The 24,796-nt window shown below is 38.1% G+C and overlaps 1 protein-coding gene and 1 pseudogene across 2 annotated transcripts in view; one reads left to right on the top strand and one right to left on the bottom strand.

Annotated features, from left to right (window-relative positions):
• Window positions 1-24,796, top strand: part of KCNH5 (potassium voltage-gated channel subfamily H member 5) — a 351,733-nt gene that overhangs the window by 293,277 nt on the left and 33,660 nt on the right. The gene's annotated exons all lie outside the window — the stretch shown is intronic.
• LOC100591989 lies at window positions 19,986-20,533 on the bottom strand (annotated as a pseudogene). The gene has a single exon (XR_001115157.2). The product of XR_001115157.2 is annotated as a 60S ribosomal protein L21 pseudogene (transcript).

The following is a 24,796-nucleotide window of genomic DNA, read 5'->3' as shown; positions in this document are numbered from 1 at the left end:
CTGAATTCTCTATTCTGTCCCACTGGTCTCTGTGTTTGCTTTTATGCTAGTACCATGCTATTTTAGTTATAGTAGCTCTGTAGTATAATTTGAAGTCAGTTAATATGATTCCTCCCGTTTTCTTCCTTTTGCTTAGGACAGCTGTGGCTTTTTTGGGTCTTTTGTGGTTCCATATGAATTTTAGGATATTTTTTTCTATTTCTTTGAAGAATGTTATTGGTATTTTGTTAGGCATTGTGTTGAATCCATAGATGGCTTCGTGTAGTATGGACATTTTAACAATATTGATTCTTCCAATCTATAAACATGGAGTATCTTTCCACTTTTCTCTATCCTCTATAGTTTCTTTCACTGATGTATTATAGTCTTCATCATAGTGATCTTATAATTCTCTACTTAATTCTTAGGTATTTTATTTTATTTGTAGTTATCATAAATAGGATTACTTTCTTAATTTCTTTTTCAGATTGTTTGCTGTTGGCATATAAAAATGCTACTGATTTTTACATGTTGGTTTTGTATCTTAGAACTTTCTGAATTTGTTTTTCAGTTCTAATAGTTTTTTTGGTGGAGTCTAGGTTTTTTTTTTTTTTTTTTTTTTCTTAGAGGAAAGGCTTTCAGTTTTTCCCCATTTGGTATAGTACTACCTATGGGTCTATAATATATGGTTTTTATTATGTTGACATGTATTCCTTCTATGCCCAGTTTTTTGAGGGTTGTTGTCATGAAGGGATGTTGAATTTTATCAAATGCATTTTCAGCATCAATTGAAATGATCGTGTAATTTTTTTCCTTCATTGTGTTGGTATGATTTATCACACTGATTGATTTGCAAATGTTGAACCATCCTCAGATCCCTGGGATAAATCCCACTTGGTCATGATGAATGGACTTTTACATGTGTTGTTGAATTATTCTTGCTAGTATTTTGTTGAAGGTTTTTACATCAGTGTTCATCAGAGATATTCTCCTGTAGTTTGCTCACTTGCTTCCTTCCTTCCTTTTTCTTTTTTCGATGCATCTTTGTTTGGTTTTGGTATCAGAGTAACAATATTGTCCTCATAGAATGAGTTTGGAAGGATTCCTTCTGCCTCTATTTTTAAGAATAGTTTGAATAGGATTGGTATTAGTTCTTTAAATGTTTAATAAAATTCAACCATGAAACCATTGTGTCCCAGCTGTTTTTTGCTGGGAGACTTTTTAGTTACTGTTTCTATCTAATTACTTCTTGTTGGTCTATCGAGTTTTGGATTTCTTTACAGTTTAATATATTTGCAGGTCATGTGTGTCTAGAAATTTATCTATTTCTTCTAGGTTTTCCAATCTATTGGTATGTAGTTGTTCACAGTAGCCTCTAATGATTCTTTGAATTTCTGCTGTATTAGTTATAATTTATCCTTTTTCATCTCTGATTTTATTTGGGTGTTCTCTCTTTTCTTTATTATATTTGTCAATTTTGTTTATCATTGTAAATAGCCAACTTTTTATTTCATTGATTTGTTGTATTGTTTTATTTGTTTCAATTTTATTTATTTCTGCTGTGATGTTTATTATTCTTTTCATCCACTAAATTTTGGTTTGGTTTTCTCTTGCTTTTCTAGTTCTTCAGTATGTATCATTAGGTTGTTTATGAGAAGTTTGCCTTCTTTTTTGATGTAGGCACTTATAAACGTACTTTGTCTCTTTATATAGTTTTTGTCTTGAAGTCTATTTTGTCTAAGTATAGCTATTTCTATTTTATTTTATTTTATTTTACTTCCTTTTATTTTTAGACAGAGTCTTGCTTTGTCACCCAGGCCGGAGCACCGTGGAGCAATTTCAGCTCACTGCCACCTCTGCCTCCTGGGTTCAAGCAATTTTCCCACCTCGGCCTCCCAAGTAGCTGGTACTAAAGCAACACACCCCCATACTCGGCTATTTTTTTTTGTATTTTTAGTAGAGGTGGGATTTTGCATGTTGACCAGGCTGGTCATGAACTCCTGACCTCAAGTGATCTGCCCACTTCAGCCTCCCAAAGTGCTAGGATTATAGGCATGAGCCAGCATTCCTGGCTCTATTTTTTTATTTTCCATTTGTATGAAATATCATTTTCTATCCCTTATTTTTAGTCTGTGTGTGTCTTTATAGGTGAAGTATGTTTCTTATAGGCAACAGATCATTGGATCTTTTTTTTTTTCTTTAATCATCCCTTCAGCCACTCTATGTCTTCTGACTGATGAGTTTATTCCATGTACATTTAATGTTGTATTGATAAGTAAGGACTTACTTCTGCCATTTTGTTATGTGTTTTCTGGTTTGTCTTCCTTCTTTACTTCCTTCCTGTCTTTCTTTTAGTACAGGTGATTTTTTTTTCTCGTGGTATGTTTTAATTTCTTGCTTTTTATTTGTTTTGTATCTGCTGAATGTTTTTAGATTTGAGGTTACCATGAGGCTTGCAAGTAATATATTATAACTGATTATTTTAAGCTGATGACAAATTAATACTGATTGCAAACAAACAGATAAGCCAAAGAGAACTAATAAAAACTCTATACTTTAACTGCATCTCTGTGCTTTTTAACTTTTTGTTGTTTCTATTTTATATATTATTGTACTATGTCTTGAAAAGTTGTAGTTTTTTTAGAATGTTTCATGCTTTCATCTTTCTATTTAAGATATGAGTAGTTTACACAGCACAATTGCAATGTTATTATATTCTATATTTTTCTGTGTAACTATTACTAGCAAGTTTTGTACCTTCAGATGATTTCTTATTGCTCATTAACGTCCTATTCTTTTAGACTGAGGAACTACCTTTAGCATTTCTTGTAGGACAGATATGGTATTTATGAAAACCCTCAGCTTCTCTTGTCTAGGAAAGTCTTTATCTTTCCTGTATGTTTGAAGGATATCTTTGCCAGATATACTATTCTAGGGTAAAAGGGTTTTTTTCTTTAGTACTTTGAATATATCATGCCACTCTCTCCTGGCCTGTAAGATTTACACTGAAAAGTCTGCTGCCAAATGTATTGGAGCTCCAGTGTATGTTATTTGTTTCTTTTCTCCTCCTGCTTTTAGGAACCTTTCTTTACCTTGGCCTGTGGGAGTTTGATTATTAAATGCCTTGAGGTAGTTTTCTTTGTGTTAAATCTGCTTTGTGTTCTGTAACCTTCTTGTACTTGAATATTGATCTCTTTCTCTGTGTTTGGAAGTTCTCCGTTATTATCCCTTTAAATTTTCTATTCCTCTCTCTTTCTACCTTCTCTTTCAGACCAGTAACTCTTAGATTTGCCATTTTGAGGCTATTTTCCAGACCTTTAGTCATGTTTTCTTCTTTTTTATTCTTTTTTCTCTTCTGTCTATTTTCAAAAAGCCTATCTTTAAGCTCACTAGTTGTTTCTCACACTTGATCAATTCTGCTATTAAGAGACTGTGATGCATTCATCAGTATGTCATTTGCATTTTTCAACACCAGCATTTCTGTTTGATTGTTTTTAATTTTTTAAATTTCTCTGTTAAATTTATCTGATAGAATTCTGAATTCTTTCTAGTGTTATCTTGAATTTCTTTGAGTTTCCTCAAAACAGGTACTTTGAATTCTGCTTCTGAAATGTGACATATCTCTGTCTCTCTGGGATTGGTCCCTGGTTTCTTGTTCAGTTTGTTTGGTGAAGTCATTGTATTAGTCTGTTTTCGTACTGCTATAAAGATACTATCTGAGACTGGGTAATTTATAAACAAAAGAGGTTTATTTGACTCATAGTTCTGCATGACTGGGAAGGCCTCAGGAAACTTACAATCATGGTGGAAGGCAAAGGGAAAACAAGCCCCTTCTTCACAAGGTGGCAGGACAGAGAGAGGGAGGGGGAACTGCCAAACACTTTTAAACCATCAGATCTTGTGGCAAGTCACTCACCATCATGAGAACAGCATGGGGGAAACTGCCCCCATAATCCAATCACCTCCCACCAGGTCCCTCCACGGACACGTGGGGTTTACGATTTGAGATAAGATTTGGGTGGGGACACAGAGCCAAACCATGTTAGTCTTGTTTTCTTGGATGGTCTTAATGCTTATGGAAGTACTACCAGGGTACCTCCAATGTTTTGTTAAGGCCCAAGGTTTCTTCATTCAGCTTGTGGTGAACGCTGCTAGGCCCAGAACTCATCCTTCAGGACAGTAGGATTCCCTCTGGGTCAGGATAGGATCAGAAATGTCATCCAATAGCCAAAGGCTGCAATCTGGGACCCCTAGAGCCCACTTGATGCTCTTCCCCACTGCGTTCAAGCTGGTACATAAGCTGCAAAATAAAATCTCATTCATTCTTTTCTCTACTCTTCTCAAGCAGAAGGGGTCTCTCCTTGGCAGGATCTGCATGTTTTGTTGTCTCTGTGTTGTACAGTGGAAGAGAAACAACATATTTTGGGGACGGCTAGGACCCATGCAGATGAGGTATTGGCTCACAACCCAAACCATAATATACATTACCAGGCAAGAGGTATTGCAGTTCCAGATCGAGACCCAAAGTGGAACTATCAAAGGGGCAATCAGGACTTGAGGAGGAGAGATTATATGGTCACTTGTTTGTTGGAAGGGATGAAGGAATGTATGCAAAAGCCTGTTAACTATGAGAAGGTTAAGAAAATTTCTCAGGGCAAAGATGTGAATCTGTCTTTGTTTCAAGGGCCTTTAGTTGAGGCAATCAGGAAATATACTAACACTGATCCTACCTCAAGGGAAGGACAGACCCTTTTGGGAGTACATTTTATGACCCAGTCTGCCCCTGATATCCATAGGAAGTTACAAAAAGCAGCTATGGGTCCCCAAACTTCTATGGAACAGCTCTTGGATATGGCATTTTAGTTTTTAATAACAGGGACAAAGCAGAGGAGGCAGAAAGAACAAGAAGGACCTCCCATAAGGTGCAGCTCTTGGCTCTAGCCTTAAGCTCATCCCCCACATGGGGCTGCCCTCCTGGCTCTTGGCCTGAACGAGGGAAGCTGAAAGGTGGGAAGGCCAAATCTGGGTGTCTGAGTCACCATGCCTTGGGCATGAATTAGTGTGCACACTATAAGAAAACTGGCCATGGAAGAGGGATTGCCCAGCGCTTAGAAGGGAGCTATTGGCACCCGAACCAATGATGGCTGAAATAGCCAGGCAAGTCCAAGAGTGACGGGGCCTGAGACCTTCCACCACAGCTCCCATTGGACATCTAGGCATGTCTCTAGAGGAGCCTTGGGTAACCGACGACATGGCAGGTTAAGAATATTAACTTACTTCTGGATTGCTTATTCTGTTTTGACCCATTATAATGGGCCTCTGTTACCCCAAAACTGTATGGTCAGGGGAATAGATGGAAAAGCCCATAGATGTCATTTTACCTATCCTTTAAGCTGCTCTTCAAGGACTTTGGCTTTCTCCTGAATGGCCCACCCCTTGTTGGGAAGGGATTTGTTAGCTGCAAACAGTAGTATCTTTTGGAAATCTCAACAGACAGAAATTGCTCCTTCTCTTTTTCTGTGAATAAATATCAGGCTTTGTTGCTAGATGCTCCTTATATAACACTTAAAGTATGCCAAACTTTGAATCCAGCTACCTATTTGCCTAAACCCACAGGCACCCTAGATCATTCTTATATACAAGTTATGGAGCAAGTTTACACCAGCCGTCTGGATTTAAAGGATGAGCCTTTAGATAATCCTGAGGTAGAATGGTTTACAGATGGAAGTAGCTTTGTGCACCAGGGAAACAGGAAAGCTGGGTATGCTGTTGTCAGTTAACACGAGGTAATTGAATCTCAGGCCTTACCTGCTTCTACCTCAGCTCAAAAGGCAGAATTAATAGCTCTTATTAGAGCCCTGCAATTGAGAAAGGATTTAAGAGTTAACATTTACACTGATTCTAAGTATGCCTTTCTGGTACTTCATGCTCTTGCTGCTATCTAGAAGGAACAGGGACTCTGAGCTGCTAAGGGTTCCCCTATAAAACATCACTTAGAAATTCTAAATCTATTAGATGCTGTTTTGCTGCCAGCTGTAATCCATTGCAGAGGACGTTAAAAAGGAGACTCTAATGTGGCTAAGGGAGACTCCTTTGCAGATACAGCTGCTAAGGCAGCAGCATTAAAGGAGCCAGTTGGACTTGTCGGCATGTTAGTACCCTCAGCCACGGCAATGACAGACCCTAGATATACTAAAGAGGAACAAGAATGGGCTAAAGGTCAGGGCTTAATTCAAGAGCTTTCTGGCTGGCTTGTCAATGACAGCAAACTGTTAATACCAGGTGCTAATCAGTGGAAAATAGTTAAGCATTTGCTTGACTCTACTCATTTGGGAAGAGCTTCCCTGTTTCACTTAATGTCTTTTTATAGGAAAAAAGCTTTTTATATGTAAAGGCTTACTTAAAACAGTAAAGCAGGTAACTAGGCCTGTGAACTATGTGCCTGGAATAACCCAAATAACCAGTCTTCACCTTCTCCTATAGTAAGGCCTGTTCAGCATAGGAGAACATATCCTGGTGAAGATTGGCAAACAGACTACACTCAGATGCCCCTATGTAAAATATTTAAATATTTATTAGTGTTCATTGACACCTTTACCAGTTGGGGTTGTATTGAGGCTTTTTCCTACCCAGTCTGAAAAGGCAATTGAGGTTTCTAAGCTACTAAAGGAAATAATTCCTAAATTTGGGCTGCCTAAGAGCTTACAGAGCAATAATGGCCCATCTTTCACAGCGACAATTACCCAAAACGTATCTTCAGCCCTAGGAATTCAGGACCGCCTTCCCTTGGTATGGAGGTCACAGTCTTGGGGAAAGTGGAAAGAGCCAATCAAACTTTAAAAAGGACTCTTGCTAAACTATGCCAAGAGACATCAGAAACCTGGCTGTCTTTATTACCTGTAGCCTTATCAAGGGTTCGAGTGGCCCCTAAGGGAAATCTGCAGCTCAGCCCTTTTGAAATAAGGGATGAAAGGCCTTTCTTAACTACAGACCTCCTAACAGACATAGATACTTTCAAGCTACAGAATTATGTGATCAACTTAGGACAAGTGCAAAACACACTTCTTGAATATGGAAATCAAAGACTCCCTTCCCCTACTAAGGAAGAGAATCTTGTTACAACACAGCTGGGAGACTGGGTCCTATTAAAAACTTGGAAGGAAGGATCCCCAGCAGGTCAACTTTCCTCAAAATGGAGGTGACCCTATCAAGTTCTCCTTAGTACCCCAACTGCAGTTAAACTTCTGGGAATAAACAGGTGGGTCTGCTTATCTTGAATTAAACTCATTTCTTATGAAGTCCCACAGGCCAATGGAACACAAGAGACTGATCTCGTTTATTCCTGTGAGCCAATCAGTGACCTTCGACTCTTGTTCAGAAGAAATGAAAGGGATGGGTAACATAAAGATATGGATTGGCATTCTACTTTGGAATATAAGTTGGAATCAGGCAGAGAGTAACTTATTTACTGAGTGGGCACAGACTTTAGCCTCTCTACATAACCAAACTGTTGGGTATATGGACATTTTAACAGCAGCTCGAGGGAGAACTTGTGCTTTGATCAAAGCCTAATGTTGCGTGTATGTTCCAGACTATTCAAATAATATCACTCAAGCTATGAAAGCTTTAGACACTCATATCTCAGCCATTGATGCGCTATCAGTCGACCCTATATTGGCTTGGTTCCAACAACTGCCCAGTTCTTGGAAAGACTTCCTGTTTAGTTTACTTGGAATGATTTTACTTGTTTTACTTTGCTTTTGTGGAATATATTGCAGTTGTACTCTTTGTGTAGGAATACAAGACAAGTTCACTCAACGCTTTCTTAAATTGGACACATTAATCTTCCAGATATCGGAAGATTTTTTTGTCGGAACTCGCAGTTATGAATGACCTTCACCATACCAACGCTCTCTGACTGAGCTCCTCTCTACCCTAAATGCAAGACACCATAGTTAGGCAGGAATATCATCACTCCTATTCAGCCTGAAGAAGTTACAGAAGATGGATCTTCATCCCTCTGCAACCCTTAGGAAGTGGGGAGATATGTCAGGGACATTCGAACCAGAGCGACTCCATCTTGAGTAAGGGCTGGGAAAATGAGGCCAGAACTTGCTGGGCTGCATCTTCAGAAAGGTAGGCATTCTGAGCCTCTAGATGTTCACAGTTAAGGGAACAAATTAATAATGTTTACTAAACAGACCCAGACTTGGGAGTGTCCAGATATCCCGATATCTGGAGAACAAAGACATTCCTAATTTTGCTTTAAAGATAATAATATCGATTCTTGCAAAATGTAGTAATTAGGAAAATTAATCCTTTTATCACAAACCCTTGTAGCAAACTGTATCTCTCCATATATACCAGCATTGTACCTAGGGTGGATGCTTTCCTTTTACTTTCAGGAACGTCCTACTCTGTCTGTGGAGTAGCTGTCCTTTCACCACTTTACTTTATTAATAAACTTGCTTTTGCTTAGCACTGTGGAGTCACCCTGAATTCTTTCTGGTGCAAGATCCAAGAACCCTCTCTTGGGGTCTGGATCGGGACCCCTTTCCTGTAACCAGAATCACCCTCTTATAAGCTAAGTGTAATGTTTAATGGCAAGGAATTTCATATACAGCAATGCAATGTGCTTGAAATTGCAGACATAAACACTTCTACACTTGCCTAAGATAATACTGAGTCTTCCCAAAGGAAATGCCTTTTTTTCTCCTATTAACACAAAACAGTATCTAATTCCAATTTTCTAAAAACTCCACACATTCGGCATAACCTCTGTTATGAGTAATATCTTAACTGTGTTCCCTAACATTTGTTAAATTATTTGGCTAATGATACATCTTAAGTGAACAGGTAGGGGGTGTGATGTTAAGTTAGGGTCTTGGCACTTTTAGTTCATGAATTGCATTTCTCTAATTTAGGTTAATGAACAGGTTTCCATACTATTTTGCTGCATGTGCTAAGATTAGCATTAGTTGATTTAACTTGACCTAAAGCTTGCACTTTAACTGCAGGTTCTAAGCTCATCCTGAATTATATCTATCATTTGGCTGAGAACCCTGCTATCTGCTGAGATACTGTCCTTATAACCATGCCTTTGTGGCTATAGAAATAGAGTTATTATACAAATATGTTCCAGTTAATGGGAGACACTCAGGGGAAGCATTGGGAAAAATGGCAAAGAGCTTTGCCAATCTGTGCTTAGTATTAAGCCAGTAATTTTGTAAATTAAGAGCTGAGTTTGCTTTTTTTTTTTTCTTTTGAGACAAAGTTTCACTCTTGTTGCCCAGGCTGGAGTGCAATGGTGCAATCTTGGCTCACTCAATCTCTACCTACCGGATTCAAGCGATTCTTCTGCCTTGGCCTCCTGAGTAGCTGGGATTAGAGGCGGGCGCCACCACGCCCAGCTGATTTTTTGTATTTTTAGTAGAGATGGGTTTTCACCATGTTGGCCAGGCTGGTCTTGAACTCCTGACCTCAGGTGATTCACCCGCCTCGGGTTCCCAAAGTGCTGGGATTACAAGCATGAGCCACCGCGCCTGGCCTGAGTTTGCTTTTTTATTTACAGCCTCAAACTAAATTTGAATTGCACTTCTAGAAGTAGAAGGCAACTACATTTTGATTTCATAAAATTTTGATCTTAACATGATAGCATGTTTGAAGTTTAATTTTTCTAAAAACATTATTTGCTTCAATTTATCTGTTTGTGAAAGAACATAATAAAGAGAGAACACTGATAGGGGAAGAAAGAGAAATATTTCTTCAACAAGCTCATTCCACTGGTCAGATTTGTCAAGGAAAAGGAGAACTGATACCTTTTTAAAATAATATTCCGTGCAAGAAAAGTTGCTCATTTTATTCATGTTTGACATTTCATAGTAAAGGTAAAATTCATTTTTAATGAAAAACACTCCACAGGGTTATTAATTAAAAGAAACACAGGAAGAGAGAACTGTCAATTTAAAAGAGCAGCTCATGAATTAGAGGAAGTCACCAGCCAAAAATACGGCTCAGTGATATTCTTTCCAGAATAGATGGCTGGCCTGCCAATGGAAATAGCCCTAACCTGCCCCCTGATTGGCACCTGTGCCATCTGGGCACGAGGTGTTTTTGCCTCAAAGCTTCAGGAAACTTAGAGAAGTAGTTTCTTGAGCTTGTTGATTAAATGTTTTATTATAATTCTTTTTTTGTGCATTGTTCTTTTTATTTTTGGTGTGCAACTTGAGGGCAAAGCATGTGAATAATGTAATCAGCATCTAGAGTAGTATTTTGTACTGTAATGTTTTAAATATGTTTGGCAGGTTGGTGAATCAACATTTGCATGCCTTGTATTTGCAAGAGGACCAAATACAGATATTACATGGATTTATATTCCTCTAACATAAATAATATTTCTAGGAAAAGGTGAAAGAGGCTAGAATTGTTTAATTTGTTGAAGAGAAGTGAATGCCATGAAAGTGTGTGACAGAGCCACGTTGTGAGAAAATCGTAAAATTTCCATTTGATGAGTTCACACTTCTTTTCTCCCACTTCCTAGAACTTCTAGTCTTGCCTCTGTTGCCACTTCCCCCGTTTTGTTCTCCACACAGATTTGTGGTGCTCAGAAACCTGCTCTTCTGTTGACTCCGCCTGACATCCTTTAGGAAGCTGTAGGGCTTGAAGGGTCCAAGATACAGAATCCTTGTGTCCATGCCACATTTGGAACCAATCGAAATATCAAAATGTGACTGTTATTACTGAGAAAGCTGATTAGTGGAGATGGTTTCAGGGCTGTATCAAGTGGTCTTCCTGATATTTTAGCCCTGAATTAGGCAAACTTACCATGCAGGCACAGGTATGGCTGAATAACTCCTCAGTAGACAGTTGCAATAGAATGCATCATCCCTCCTGGCAGGATGGCTTCAAAAGGGGAGAGGAAGTGGCTAGGCTGCTTATTTTTCCAACCTCACCAACTAGAGAGGTCACTCCTTTCCCAACCCCTTACAGACATGATGTTTGGAGTCTCTCTGGCCCTGGCCTCTGACCAAAGTCCTTATTCCAGGGACTGTTTAAAGAAAATTGAATAAAATATATGTGATTGGCTCTGTGAAAGTTTCTGTCCATATTATACTTGTTGAGAGAGTTGATAAATTTAGTGTTTTTGAACATTTCATACCATGTTATTCTGATAAATTACAGCTTTTGTTGAAAGTTAGACTCCACTTACTACCGATTTAGTTTAAGGTTTTCTTTTCTAGGATGATAACCTCTCATTGTTAGGGGACGGTGTGCTAGCGTATGGAATTGGCATGGCTGCCACTACGTCTAGGACAACACAGGCCTGACGATAGGGGTCTAATGACTTTCAGAGATTTTCTGCTTCATGAGCTTCTGATCTACACAAGCAAACTGAGTAACCAGCCATGAATTTATTTGCTGCACAAGATAACTTTTGTGCGTTAAAAGCCTGGAGAGTTGACCTTCACTCTTGCTGGCAATTTGTGCAGTGTCAGGTTCCTACAGGGAATGAGGTGGTAAAGAGCATCCTCTGCTAGACTCCAGGTCAAAGCAAAATGTAGAGGGCACCATCTGAATTGCCGTCTGGACGTACCCTTTATAATCTCCCTGGTTATTTCTCCCAACTTCCTTCTTTCTCCCTTCACTCCTCCTCATGCCAGACAGTCCTTCAGATTGGAAGGTATTCTGAAAACTATGATATTTAACTCGATTTTTTCCCAGGGATTCTGATTTTTCAAACCCTTAGAAAGAGGCATGTGGTGTGTAAAAAAATTCCTGCTGTTTTAGCTATTTCAAGTCAGAAGAGGTTTTCCCAGAACCCTCTGAATGATCAGTTTGGTGAATGAACAATCATGGTTTCTGACCGTAGTGTGAAATGTGGTGTCAGGTGCTGAGACACTCCATTTTCATTTAGTTTATCTACTTATGAATTTATAATATGCAAACTTATGTGGTTATACTTCTCTTCATAATTCATGCTCAAGATATGAACAGTTCTTTTTGTCATTATTTAGTATCCCAAATCCTAATAGGTGCTCAGTGTTTTTACATTTGATTTGATGTCAGAAAGTCCATTGAGCAGTATTTTGAGACTATGATGCTGTGGAAATAACTGATATGATGGAAGTAACTCTTACTTTGAGTGGCCACCTTAATCTCTTATGCTTCAATTTGATCATTTTTAAATGAGAATAATTATAATATCTGACACTTCTGAAGCTCTTACAGTTTAGAAATCTGTTTAAAATGCAGTATCTTACATGTCCTTCAGAGAATATAACATTGTCTCCATTTTATAAATGAAAAATCCAAGAACCAGAGGAGTTAGATAATTTGCTATAATCCCTCAATATTAAGTGACAAAGTAATAGTCCTGGAACTAAAACAAGTCTTTGAAAAGTTTATTAATTTTTCTCCTATATATAATACATCCCGTAAAGCTCAAGGAATTATTGGGTGAAGTAGGTGAGGTGATAGCAAAGGTATTTTTAAAATATCAATAGTCGTACAAATCTGAAGTTAATATTAATAAGCAGGATTATCTTTACTAATAAAGCCTTTCAATACTCTTACTTTTCTCTTTAGTTCCCTGAAGTTGTAAGAGTTCAAAGCTGATAGATGATAAAGCAATTAAAATAGAGGTAAATCTTTGAATGGCAGTTTCAAAAACTCGGCTGTTTATTTCTTGTTCCTTTGTTTAAGGAACCAGCTTTCTCTTCCTTGCCAAGAGAGCTTTCTTTTTCAAAACCTTGTCATTCAGCAAATTTCTAGGACTTCCACAGTCCCTAGAGAATGAAACTGCCCAGATTGGGGGTGGAGTCGGGTGGAACACATCCAGAGATCTGACATTTTGTAGACATAGGCAACACAGTGAATATGGTGGTAAAGGACCTTGCTGGCCTCAGCTGTGAGGCCCAGCAGGGGGGTTGTGTATAAAAGAGAGTCTATGTTTTGATGCAGATTTCTAACCTTTACCTACACAAATGAGGCAGGAAATGCTTTCCCATATTAGATTTTTAAAAGATCTTAATTTCTTTTCGGTGGTTCTGTTATTAGACTTCTTTAATAAAAACAAATTAACATAATTAAATTTTAATAGGTAAAAATCCTAAATAAGGCATGAATAAAAATAATTCAGTTAAACTTTCATAACAACCAAAAGCAGGAACTCTTAAAGATTTCATAGATTGATTCTACGTCGATACCCCCAGGTGATTCTCGTGTACAGCTTTGGAATCACTGACCTAGAACAGTGGTTTTCAACCCTGGCTGCACGAAAGAATTACCCAGGGAACTTAAAAAAAAAAAAAAATCTATATACCCTGTCCCAAACTAATTTAAATTAGAATTTCTAGGGGTGAGGCCCATTGTACTTTTATTCAAAGCTCCCCAGGTGAGTCTAAACTAGAGCCTTAGCAGAAAACCATCGCTTTATACATATGTCTTTAACATCACACACATTTATTTGCACTTCTAAATATTACACAATCTCCAGGGGTAAAATTCCAGGCAAAATGACTGGAAAACTCACCTTGTAGTTGAGCCATTTTCTCTGTCTCCTCTCCATGGGGAATAGAGAGGGACCAAAACTGGTCACCATCTTCTGTACTATTTTAAGGGAAGGCAGTTGCTTTTGGGGCAGTGGCTTTCCAACTGCTGTGTACACGAATCATGCAGAGTGAATCCTAAGCCCCAGTACCAGGTAACTATGATTCAGTATCTCTGAAGTGAGACCCAGAAACCTGCAACTTGAATAAGCTTTCCAAGCGATTCTCATGTAGGTAGTCCATGATACTGACTTTTCTCTATAGTTTGATCTAAGGGCCTTCTGCCAAATTAATGGCGCCATGGCATCTCCTCCATGTTGCCTGCAGTCCTTCATGTCATAATCACTTTGCCTGGAATTTTATCACTAGAGATTGTATAATCTTTAGAAGTGTAAATAAATGTATATGACATTAAAGACATGTGTTTAAAGCGATGGTTTTCCACCAAGGCTGTAGTTTAGACTCACCTGGGGAGCTTTGAATAAAATACAATGGGCCTCACCCCTAGAGATTCTAATTTAAATTAATTTGGAACAGGGTATATAGATACCTCTTTTTCTAAGTTCTCTGGGTAATTCTAATGTGCAGCCAGGGTTGAAAACCACTGTTCTAGGTCAGTGATTCCAAAGCTGTACACAAGAATCACCTGGTGGTATCGACGTAAAATCAATCCATGAAATCTTTTGGTTTTGTTTTGCTTTTGGTTGTTATGAAAGTTTAACTGAATTATTTTTATTCATGCCTTATTTAGGATTTTTACCTATTAAAATTTAATTATGTTATTTTGTTTTTATTAAAGAAGTCTAATAATAAAACATAAGAGAAACTAAGATCTGTAAAAAATCTAAAATAAGTGGAACCATATGCTGCATAGAGCACTTTATTCTTTTTTGCTACTTAGGATGTTAGCTATCCGAAGCTTCTGAAGTATGTTGTACTCTCCTTATGCCACCAGTTTCCAGATGTTATTTCATTTCCTCCTTCCAGGCCTTTGAGGAAGATATTACTGTTCAATTTTATAAGCCAAAAACCTGAGATTCACAGAGGCTAAGTGGATCATCAAGATTGTAACCATGATAAGCAGCAGAAACAGAATTTAAACCACAGGGTTTTACTTTGATACCAGTAATCTTTTCTTATATTACATTGTCTTTAGTTACAGAAAACTCATGGGCAATTTTTGCAGAACTAACAATTTATAATGCTTTTCATTTAAAACACTAATGCTATTCTTTCCTTGCAGAGATTTATTTTAAAACACAAATGTAGAGGCTACTGTAAAATAAAAGCAGGAAACAAAACTATTACTGTGTATTTTCAGGAAAGAACGATTACATAGGTAGGAAATTTATATAGAAAATAATATCAACTTTTACTAGCCGAAATGTCTTCCTCACTCTTTCTCTCTCTGTGGAAATAAACTTTAAAAAGTTCATCCTAAGTAAGCTGCAAATATCACTCATAAGGGTTGATTCTCCTTTCCATGCGTTATGTTATCATTGGGTTGGGGGAGGGGACCAAATGTAAGCTACTACAAGATCCCAGAAAAGATGCAACACCTTTTACAATCTAAAATCTGGATAATTTATTGATTTTGACTCACGGTTGGTTTGGTATGTTCAGTTTATTAAAAGTGTGTGCTACTAGGTATGCAGGTAGGTTGCAACCACAGGCAGTCTGTATTACAGAGTTAGAAGTTACTCTACCTGCAAGATCATGAGATTTCCCTTAATACGACTTCTTCCATCTAAACCAGCCTATTGATTAAGTAGACCCTTGTATTGCCAATTATCCCATTATCTGAAAATATAGTATAGTCTTTTTAATCTCCTACATTAGAAACATCAAACACTTTACAAAGTTCTTCAGGAATACGTGCAAGCCACTTAATTTATCAGTATGCTTGTTTGTTTTTCTGGGAAAACTCCATTATGAGTCTTCTTTACATAGCAATCAATATAGTTTGAAATTGTAATGCTGCCCTTAGAAATGTGAGAGGGATATCTTTTACATTAATAAGCATTTTTGCTTTTGTTTCATACTCAGAATAAATCAAGGCACATGTTTGTGACTTCTGCTTAAAAATAAGACATTTCTGGAAATTAGCAAAGTAAGTTTAGTTAACTAAATAATGGAAGCTAGAAATGAGACTATTAAAAGCTTCCAATGAGTTCTTTATTTTAAATTGCTGCTCTAAGCTAATTAGTCTGTATTGCTCTAAAGAGACAAGGAGAAGACTTTGCATGTTAGTGGTTATTAATTCCGTTCTTACTAAGTACTATCCAAAAGTGATTTATTGACACTAAATAATCAGCTATGCAATGCAGAGTTCACTAACCTGCATTTCTACCTCCATATTAAATATCTTTTATGTGTAGCTCATCAAAATATATGAATGGAAAAATAAGCTTAATAAAAACAAACGAAAAAATCAGAATGAGGTTGAAATATAGGGATGTTATCCTTTTGGGCTTATGTCTCTTAAATGTCATGTTTTTGTCTGAACTAGCTTCATGGCTCAGGAAGAGTTTTTCAGATTGCCGAAAAAACAAGGGGCAAGCTTAGGTGTATTGTTAGAAAATCAGCAGGAGAGCAAAATGGGACGGGGGCTGGAGAGCAGGAGGAGAGCAATAGTGGCTAAATTATAGCTAGAATGAGGCCACCTCTGACAACCTAGGCCAGAGAAGTGATTGTCATTTATTTCGCTTCTGAGATTAGACAAGCGTGCGTGTGCACACACATTCAATAAAAGTGGACACCGAAAAGATGGCGTATAATGACAAGAAGCATATCTTTCTATAATCAAATATATCCTCACAAATGGCCACATACACATCATCCGTATATTGTGTTCACATGATTGTTTAACAAACATTCATTGATATCTTATCCCTTCCTATAATGAGTCTATCACAGAGGGACTCCTACTTGACCTTTGTTTTTCTTCTGTTGATTTAACCAGACCTGACCTGTTTAAATGTGTGATCTCTGGGAAGGAAAAGCAGCTTAACTATTTATGTGGTCTATATTTGTCGAGAGGAAAGGTTCTTAACAGTGCTGCTTCAGATGTTAAAACATTTCCCGACCCTCCAAAATCATCATCTTACTTTGCTGAAAGGTTTACATTTCATTGTGTTTTATGTTGGTTGCCTAGCTATAAAATACCATTAAAAGGCGGCTGTAAATCAGAGATAATGTTCTATTGGCATCCTTGAGATATGCAGCAAACTTTCCCTTCAGTTCTTCAAGCGCCCTGCAGGTTTATATGACAAAGAGTAACACTCCAAATCCCTGCCGTAGCTCTAGGAACATAAATCTTTGCCCGCTTGTAATGTTTATGTAGGGCTTTCTTCTACAAGTGTTTTGCTCTGTGCAACAGTACCATGATGAAGCTGGGAGGCCTTTGAGATTTATAGTTTCAATGAGTCACTGAACTCCATATCAAAAGTATTTGTTGATGTTCTATAGACAACTTAGATATTCTCCAGTATGTTGACCAATAATCTCTTGTTTTTCAAATGACTCAAATGTTACTGTAGTATTGCCCTCAAAATTTCTTCTCTAAAAATGCCTACGTACTCTAACACACACACACACACACACACACACAAATTCCTCACATAAATAGCGTAGTTATTTTGACTGTAGGTTGTTAGCCTACAGAGCCTTGGCCAACTGTAGGCTTCAAATAAATCTACTGAACTTTTTAAATAAGATCTAAATATTTTCATGTCTTGGACAATGGGTCCTTTTGAGAGAGGCTTTGGAAGTTTTATCAGATTCCAAAAAAGTGTGTGACTCCAGAAGTGATTTAACACTGATTTTGATTTTATTCATAAGAAGTGCCAAATACCACTGTCTTTGAATATGGCATGGCAGCATGATTTGTATTGGAGTGAATGTTAACTGTTGACATTTTTAATTTTCACATATTTGGGATGATCCTTAAATATTCATATTGTACCTTAAAATCTAATTATGGATAAAGTTACCACAAATCCAAGTTCTTCTTGAACCCTTTACTTCTCCTGTCCAATTTATTCCCTCTGCCTGGAATGCCCTTACATCCTCTCCCTTTCTCTGCCTGTTGAAGTCCTTTAAGACCCAGCTAAAATAACACCATCTCTAAAGACTTCCAGATTTCCTCATTCAGAATTCGTCTTTTGCTTCTCCATAGTGCTCTTTCTATGTGCATTCCTTTTATTAAGGACACTTTTAAAGTCTAATTTGTATTGAGGCATATGACTGTATATTTCTAACTGGATTGTGAGCTACTATAAATGAGAGACATGTTTTATTAATCACCGCACCCTCCATTAGGCACAGTGCCTGATGGTACTTAAGGAAATGCTTCTTGTTTAACTGTTTGATGAATATCGAGTTGATATCAGATACCCTAAGTATGATTGTAGGATCTGATAGAGATATAAACACAAACTATGTATTATCCATGGAATACTTACTTGGCAGTTTATTAGCATATGTAAATCATAATGGTCAAAGTAAATTAAAGAAATAATTGTATGATATTTTAAAATGTTTTATTATTATTTATATGAGATGATAAACTTTCAGCCAGTAATGTTGAGTCTCATTCACTCATAATGAGCTCTTTGTGGCACCCAGAAAGCTTAACTGTGCTGAGTTCTTTTGAATTCAGTCGTCCTCCCTTATCTGCAGTTTCCCTTTTTGTGGTTTCAGCTACCCACAGTCAACTGTAATTTGAAAATGTTAAATGTAAAATTCTAGAAAAAAAACCATTTCATACGTTTTAAATTGTGGGTTGTTCTGAGAAGTGGTGAAATCTGAAGCAGTCCAGCTCCATCCCACCAAGGATGGGAATCATCCCTTCATCTGGCATATACCTACTGTGTACACTGCCCACACATTAGCCATTTAGTAGCCATCTCAGTCATCAGATTGACTGTCATGGTATCACAGTGCTTGTGTTCAAACGATCTTTATTTTATTTAATAATGGCCCCAAAGTGCAAGAGTGGTGATGCTGGAGTGTTATTATAATTGTTTGATTTTATGATTGTTTTTAATCTCTTACTGTGTCCAATTTATGAATTAAACTTTATCATAGGTAGGCATGTATAGGAAAAATGTATATGGTTCAGACTGTCTGCAGTTTTGGGCATCCACTGGGGGCCTTGGAATGGTCCCCAGTGGATAAGGAGAGACTACTCTATTTTGTTATATATAAAAGTATTTTTAGTAAGTCTTAGCAAGTAATAGCTGTTAATAATGAATGTTGCATTTCATAGCTTCTGTTTTTAGACATTTTAAAGTGGTACTCGACTGGAATTTCTTTTACTTTTTCTTTTTTAGAGCCTATTTTTGGGAAGCTTGACTTCTCAATAATTAAGAATGTCATCTTTTATTACTTACCTCTTAATATACAGAATCACTTTCATTCTGTAAAACTCTGAGTAGATTTATTTTTAAAATAGCTCATATTTATATAACACGGTACAGATTCAGATGCACTTTTTATGCATCATCCAAGGTGATCCTCAGGACAACGCCATGAGGTAGGCTGGATTTCTTCTCATTTTAACAGACGAATAAACAGACTGAGACTCTACTTACCTAAGGCCACTTATGCCAGGTGAGTGAGGCAATGGGTACAGAACCCAGGTATTATGACTCCAGTGGTAGTCAGTATTCATTCTGCTACTATTTTGTGCTCCCTCTAATGTGCAAGACATAACCTATTTATGCAATAGATATGCCTTGTGCATTTTCATTTGCCAAATGCTCTATGTTCTAGGTATTCAGGGTACATCAGTAAACAAAGCCAACAAAAAATGAAGTCCTTTTTGACATTAAATTTGTGTTTGGGAGAACAACAAATACATAAAATGTATAATCTATGTGAAGATAATGAGAGCAATGGAGGAAAATGAATCAGGAAAGAAGGTTTAAGCATTTGCAGAGGGTTGCAGTTGTAGGTAGGATAATTAGACCTCATTAAAAAACTGTTGCTTGAACAAAGACTTAAAGAAGATAAGGAGTAAGGTTTATGGATATCCAAGGGATACAAGCAGAGGAAATACTGACTATAAAGGCCCTGAGAGAAAAGTTTTCTTGGCATGTTTGAGGGACAGAATGGAAGCCAGTTAGCCTATACTGTGGTGAGAAAGGAGTAAACAGTGGGAGATAAGGTCCAAACGTGTAGTCTTGGAATTCACTGTAAGCGTAAGAGTTAAAGAAAGAGGAAAGAAACATGAACTGTGGCTCAGCAGTAAAGACAGGTTTACTTTAGATAAAACCTGAGACGGACTTCTGGCTGATTTTGGTCAGGAGCGCTTTCTCTTACAGACTAAGAATATAAATTAGTTTTAGGGTGAGGGGCCTTATCAGAAGCTTAGAATGTTTCTGTGTGAGGGAGAAGTTTTATGGCGGGTTGGAATGTCTCTGGGAGGACGGAAGTTTTTTGTTTTTTTTTTTTTACAGCCCAGAGGTCCTTTATTTTTTTTTCTTTTAACACCTATTATGCCATGAATTCATAGGGAATAGGTTCCAGCAGCTCAGGCTCCTTCCCATTGGTTCTCACAAAGTGTGCTTCTCTGGGTGGAGCAGGCTGGCGCTTTATTTGAACCCAGGTACCTTTCTCTTTGGCTTCTTTCTTTTTCTGATCATTTTCCTTCACGCGTTTCAGGAAGCTATCTCGGCTCTTAGAGTGCTTAATGTGCTCAATACGCATATTAATTCTCTTAGCAAGAATCTTGCCCTTAACTTGTTTGTTTACAACAATGCCAACAGCATGCTGGGTAACGTTGTAGACTCTTCCAGTTTTGCCATGGTAACACTTGTGGGGCATTCCTTTTTGAACAGTACCCATTCCCTTGATGTCTACAATATCACCTTTCTTATAGATTTGCATATACGTGGCCAAAGGAACAACTCCATGTTTTCTAAAAGGCCTAGAGAACATATATCGGGTGCCTCTCCTCTTTCCCTTTGTGTTTGTCATTTTGGTGAATTACTGGAAGATGGTGGTTCCGGAAGTTTATCTTGGGGCAGACATCTTTCTGGCCTGAGGGGCATTATCTCCAGGCTGGCATCTTCCTGGCTGGAGGGAGGTTATCTTGGGACTAGCATGTCTCTTGTCTGGGTGGAGATTGGAATGTTTCTGTCTGGAGATGTTATTTGTGGTTTATGGTCGTGCTGACCTTAGCCATTAGGCTGATGCCCTTTGGATGCAGGCAGTTTTTTTAAATTAAGATGAACTTTAGAATGAGGGGCTTGTCCAAGATAGCGATGCTCCTGCTGTGTCAGTAAGGACTTTCATTTCTGCTCTGAATGTGATAGGAAGCCAGTGGAGGATTTTGAATAGAAGAATAATATGACCTAACTTACAGTTTAAGAGGTTTGCTCTTGTTTTCATCTTACATGTTGAGAATAGATTATAGAGGTGGGGGTGGAGATGATGCAGAAGTGTAGAATAGGAGAAGACACCAGTGAAAAGTCTTGCAACAACCCAAGCGTTGGGAATTGCATGAGTTAGCTAGGGCTGCCATAATAAAGCACCAAAACAAACAGCAATTTATTGACTCACAAATCTAGAGGCTTAAAGCCTGAAATCAAGACTTCAGCAGGGCCATAGTCTCTCTGCCAGCTCTAGAGAAGAATCCTTCCTTGTCTCTTTTAGCTTCTGTTGTTTTTTGGCAATCTTTTGAGTTCCCGGGCTTATAGAGGGATCACTCCAGCCACCTGGCCATTTCCCCACTATGTGTCTTCATGTCGTCTTCCCACTGTTCCTATCTGTCTCTTTTTATAAAGGACATCAGTCATATTGGATTAGGGTCCATCCTAATAACCATTTTTTGTAAGCTCACTTATCCCTGTAAAGACCCTACCTCCAAATGAAGTGACATTGAAGATGCTGGGTATCAGGACTTCAACATATCTTTGCTGGAGGACACAATTTGGAGGACACTGTTATGGAGGATTCATAACAGTGGCATTGGCCAGAGTGGTATCAGTGAGAAGTGGATGGATTGTGGATGTATTTTGAAGGTGGAGTACTGCATATTATAAATGCCAGTAAGTACTAGATATGATTGTTTTTGTTGTTAAAATTATTATCCTGATCCCAGTAGTAACAGTACTCGTCTGAATGATAACAAGCCCATGTTTGCTTAGGTATTGTGTGAAGAAGACAGTAACAGTGAAATTGAAGAATCTCAAGCACCTAATCCATATCTTCAGTTCAAGGGGTTTCTAGGGTATCTCACATGTTCCTGAGTAGGCTTGCCTTGCTGTTCCCCACTGCCTGCTTTGCCCTATAACCAGGGCTACTATCACTCTTGAGCAAAAGTGAGTCCCTTCCTGACGACAGCTACAGCTTCAGCATTCTTGTCACCCCCTTATATCATCAACATTGGTTTGATTATATCTACTCTTCCTTTTGACTCTTGTGCTACAAAATCCTCCTCCCACTTTCAAACTGAACATCATTAAGCTTCATTTCCTGCAAAAACTCTGATAGGGTGTCAGGTATAAGGATTGGACATCAGCTCTAACACATGGAGACAGATATGACATCTTCCTCCATTTTAAGGCATATATATCTAGGCTTGCCTGCTCCAAGGACTTGTCTGCACTTGTCTTGACTTCAGATGAGTACATAGTGCAAGACTTTACTGGCACTGTCCTATACTATATCAGAATACTAATTTTTCATGGATTTTTGAAATCTTTCAATGTATATATTTCTAAATGATGACATTGAGGTTAAAGCATAACAAGGGATTATTATTAATAATAATTACTTTTAATTATAAAAATTGATGTTAAGTTTTGGCTTTGATTCAAGTAACTGTGCTATCCAGTTGTGAAAAAAGGACCAAGTCATGTTCGCTGCCTTAGAGCACTTAAAGTTTGGTGAGGAGGAGAGAGATGCTAACAGGTAATTTCAATATAAAATTTTAAATTCTTTGAGAGATTATATGGTGTTCTAGAAGCCCATGTGTGGACACTTATGAGCAGGAGGATAGTGGAGAAGGCATAATGCTAGGGTATGTGGGGATTGGGTAAATAGGGGCAAGAGGAGGGGCTTTCTGGAAAGAAATGATGGTGCTTTTCCTGAAACACTTGGCCAAAGTCAAACAGCATGGTCAAAGGTATCTTAGGGAGAGATGCAGACCTCAAAAGGCATGGAGGCATAAAATATTATGACTTTAACTAGAAACTGTAAGTGGTTTGTTATTAATAGCACAGAAACCATAGGCATGAGAGTTCCAGCTGCTAAAACTGAGGATAGAGGTAAGGGTCAGAGCAGCAGTAAAGCATCCCGTGTGCCTTGAAACAGCTCAAACTAGAGCCATTGAAAGAGTTTAAGCAGTGGATGGAATAGGCAGATTTTCACTTTGGAAATTTCTCTCTGGTGGAACAATGATGGGTGATTTTCAATGAATCATCACTGGAAGCAGATATATTGGGGAGTGGGGAAGAGAGAGGCGTATAGGATAGCTTAGACTTCAGATTGAATATATTGAGCCATTGGCCAAGAGGGAAATAGAAGTCAGAGCACACAGTGTGAGGATAATCATTTGTTAGGATAATGATTTTAGCACATGATTATCTTGGACATGCTGACTTTGAAGTGCCATTAAAAAATATAGATGGTTGTGTCTAACAGATTTGGATAGTGAGATCTGCACCATGTTGGGTATGTTAAATGTCCTAAGAGTGGAGAACCTCACTTGGGAAAAGAATGTAATGTTAAAAGAGCATTGGGTCAAGGACTGAACTATGGGGAGCACCAGTGTTTGAAGGGATGATAGAGAGCCCATGAATGCTGATAAAGGAAGAACAAGAAGATATCATGGTTGCCAAGAGATTTACTAGAAAAGTAAAGTGGTCAATAGTGTCAAATGCAGCAGGGTGATCTCCACTAAGGTATGGACTGTGGGCCAAAGAGTGTCCACTGGATTTGTCTATGTGGGAATGAATTATAGTGACCAGAGAGAAAGAAAACAGTTATATGTAGGAATAGTGACACAAAAGCTAAGTTATGTGGGTTGCTGCCCAAACAGCATGAGTACAAGTAGTACCTATATGTCTTTTTTTGGGCTGCTGTACTAAATTGCCATATACTGGGGGTTGCTTAAACAACAAATACATATTTCTCACACTTCTAGAGGCTCAGAAGTCTAAGATCAAGGTACCAGCAGAATAGTTGTCTAGTGAGAGCCTGTTTCCTGGTTTGTGATGGCTGTCATCTCGTTGTATCCTTATATGGTAGAGGGCAGAGAGAGAAAGCAATCTCTCTTGCGTCTCTTCATGATGGGACACTAATCCATCATAAAGGTTCTACCCTCATGGACTAATTCATCTTCAAATGCCATCACAGTGAGGATTAGCGTTTCAACATACGAATTTGGGGGGAAGAGGACATATTCAGTTTATATCACTATATTATATAAACTATTATTTCAAGATAATTATATCAGACTGGGACCCAGCAGGAAACAAACAGCAGATTCTGCTTGGGTAATCTGGGCTTGGCTAAAAAACAGGCTTCTTACAAAGTATAGACAGTCCTTATGGCTTCCCTATGTAAGTGGTTGTAAACTATGCATGGGCTAGTTATAGCACACCACTATCATTTATTATCCTAAAGAGATGAGATAAAGGAGAGAGAGAGAGAGAGAGAGAAGGAGGGGGACAAGAAGAAGGAGAGAGAGAGATGAGAGAGAATAGAAGAGAGGAGGGGAGGCAATGAGAAAGAGAGAGAGACAGAGAGAGAGAAACTGTATCAAGACTATGTCAAGAGGGTTGCCTGACAGGAGCTGTGATCCTTAACAAGGAAATTGTTAGCCTATGGAGACATCTCTAGGAGGAGCTGGGATAATAAAGACCCTGGTCCTCACTTTCCTTTCTCTCTTATATTTTCTTCTAGTGCTTCCCATTGGTCACACACAACTGAAAGCAAAGCAATAAGTAAGCCCATCAAGATAGTCATACAGGCTAAGATCGCAGGGCACAGGGCTGGGTAGGGAAGGGTGGGGAGTAGCTCTGGATTGGATAAATATATTCAGCACAAAATCATTTTGGATAGAGAAGAGGATATTAGTTAAAGTGGCTGCAAATTAAAAGGAAACGATTGAGTTTTGACTTTTGTGAGTTTTTTTTTTCCTTTATCAGGATGGGAGAGATGAGCTAAAAGCCGAGGTAAGTGATACCAATAAAAAGGAAGTTAAAGCTACTTTATGATATAAGGATATAACTGATGCAGAAAAGTCTTGACAGATTCAG

This window comes from Nomascus leucogenys, chromosome 1a (assembly GCF_006542625.1).
Source record: "Nomascus leucogenys isolate Asia chromosome 1a, Asia_NLE_v1, whole genome shotgun sequence".
Lineage (NCBI taxonomy): Eukaryota > Metazoa > Chordata > Mammalia > Primates > Hylobatidae > Nomascus > Nomascus leucogenys.
This window is presented reverse-complemented; position numbering and strand designations above follow the sequence as displayed.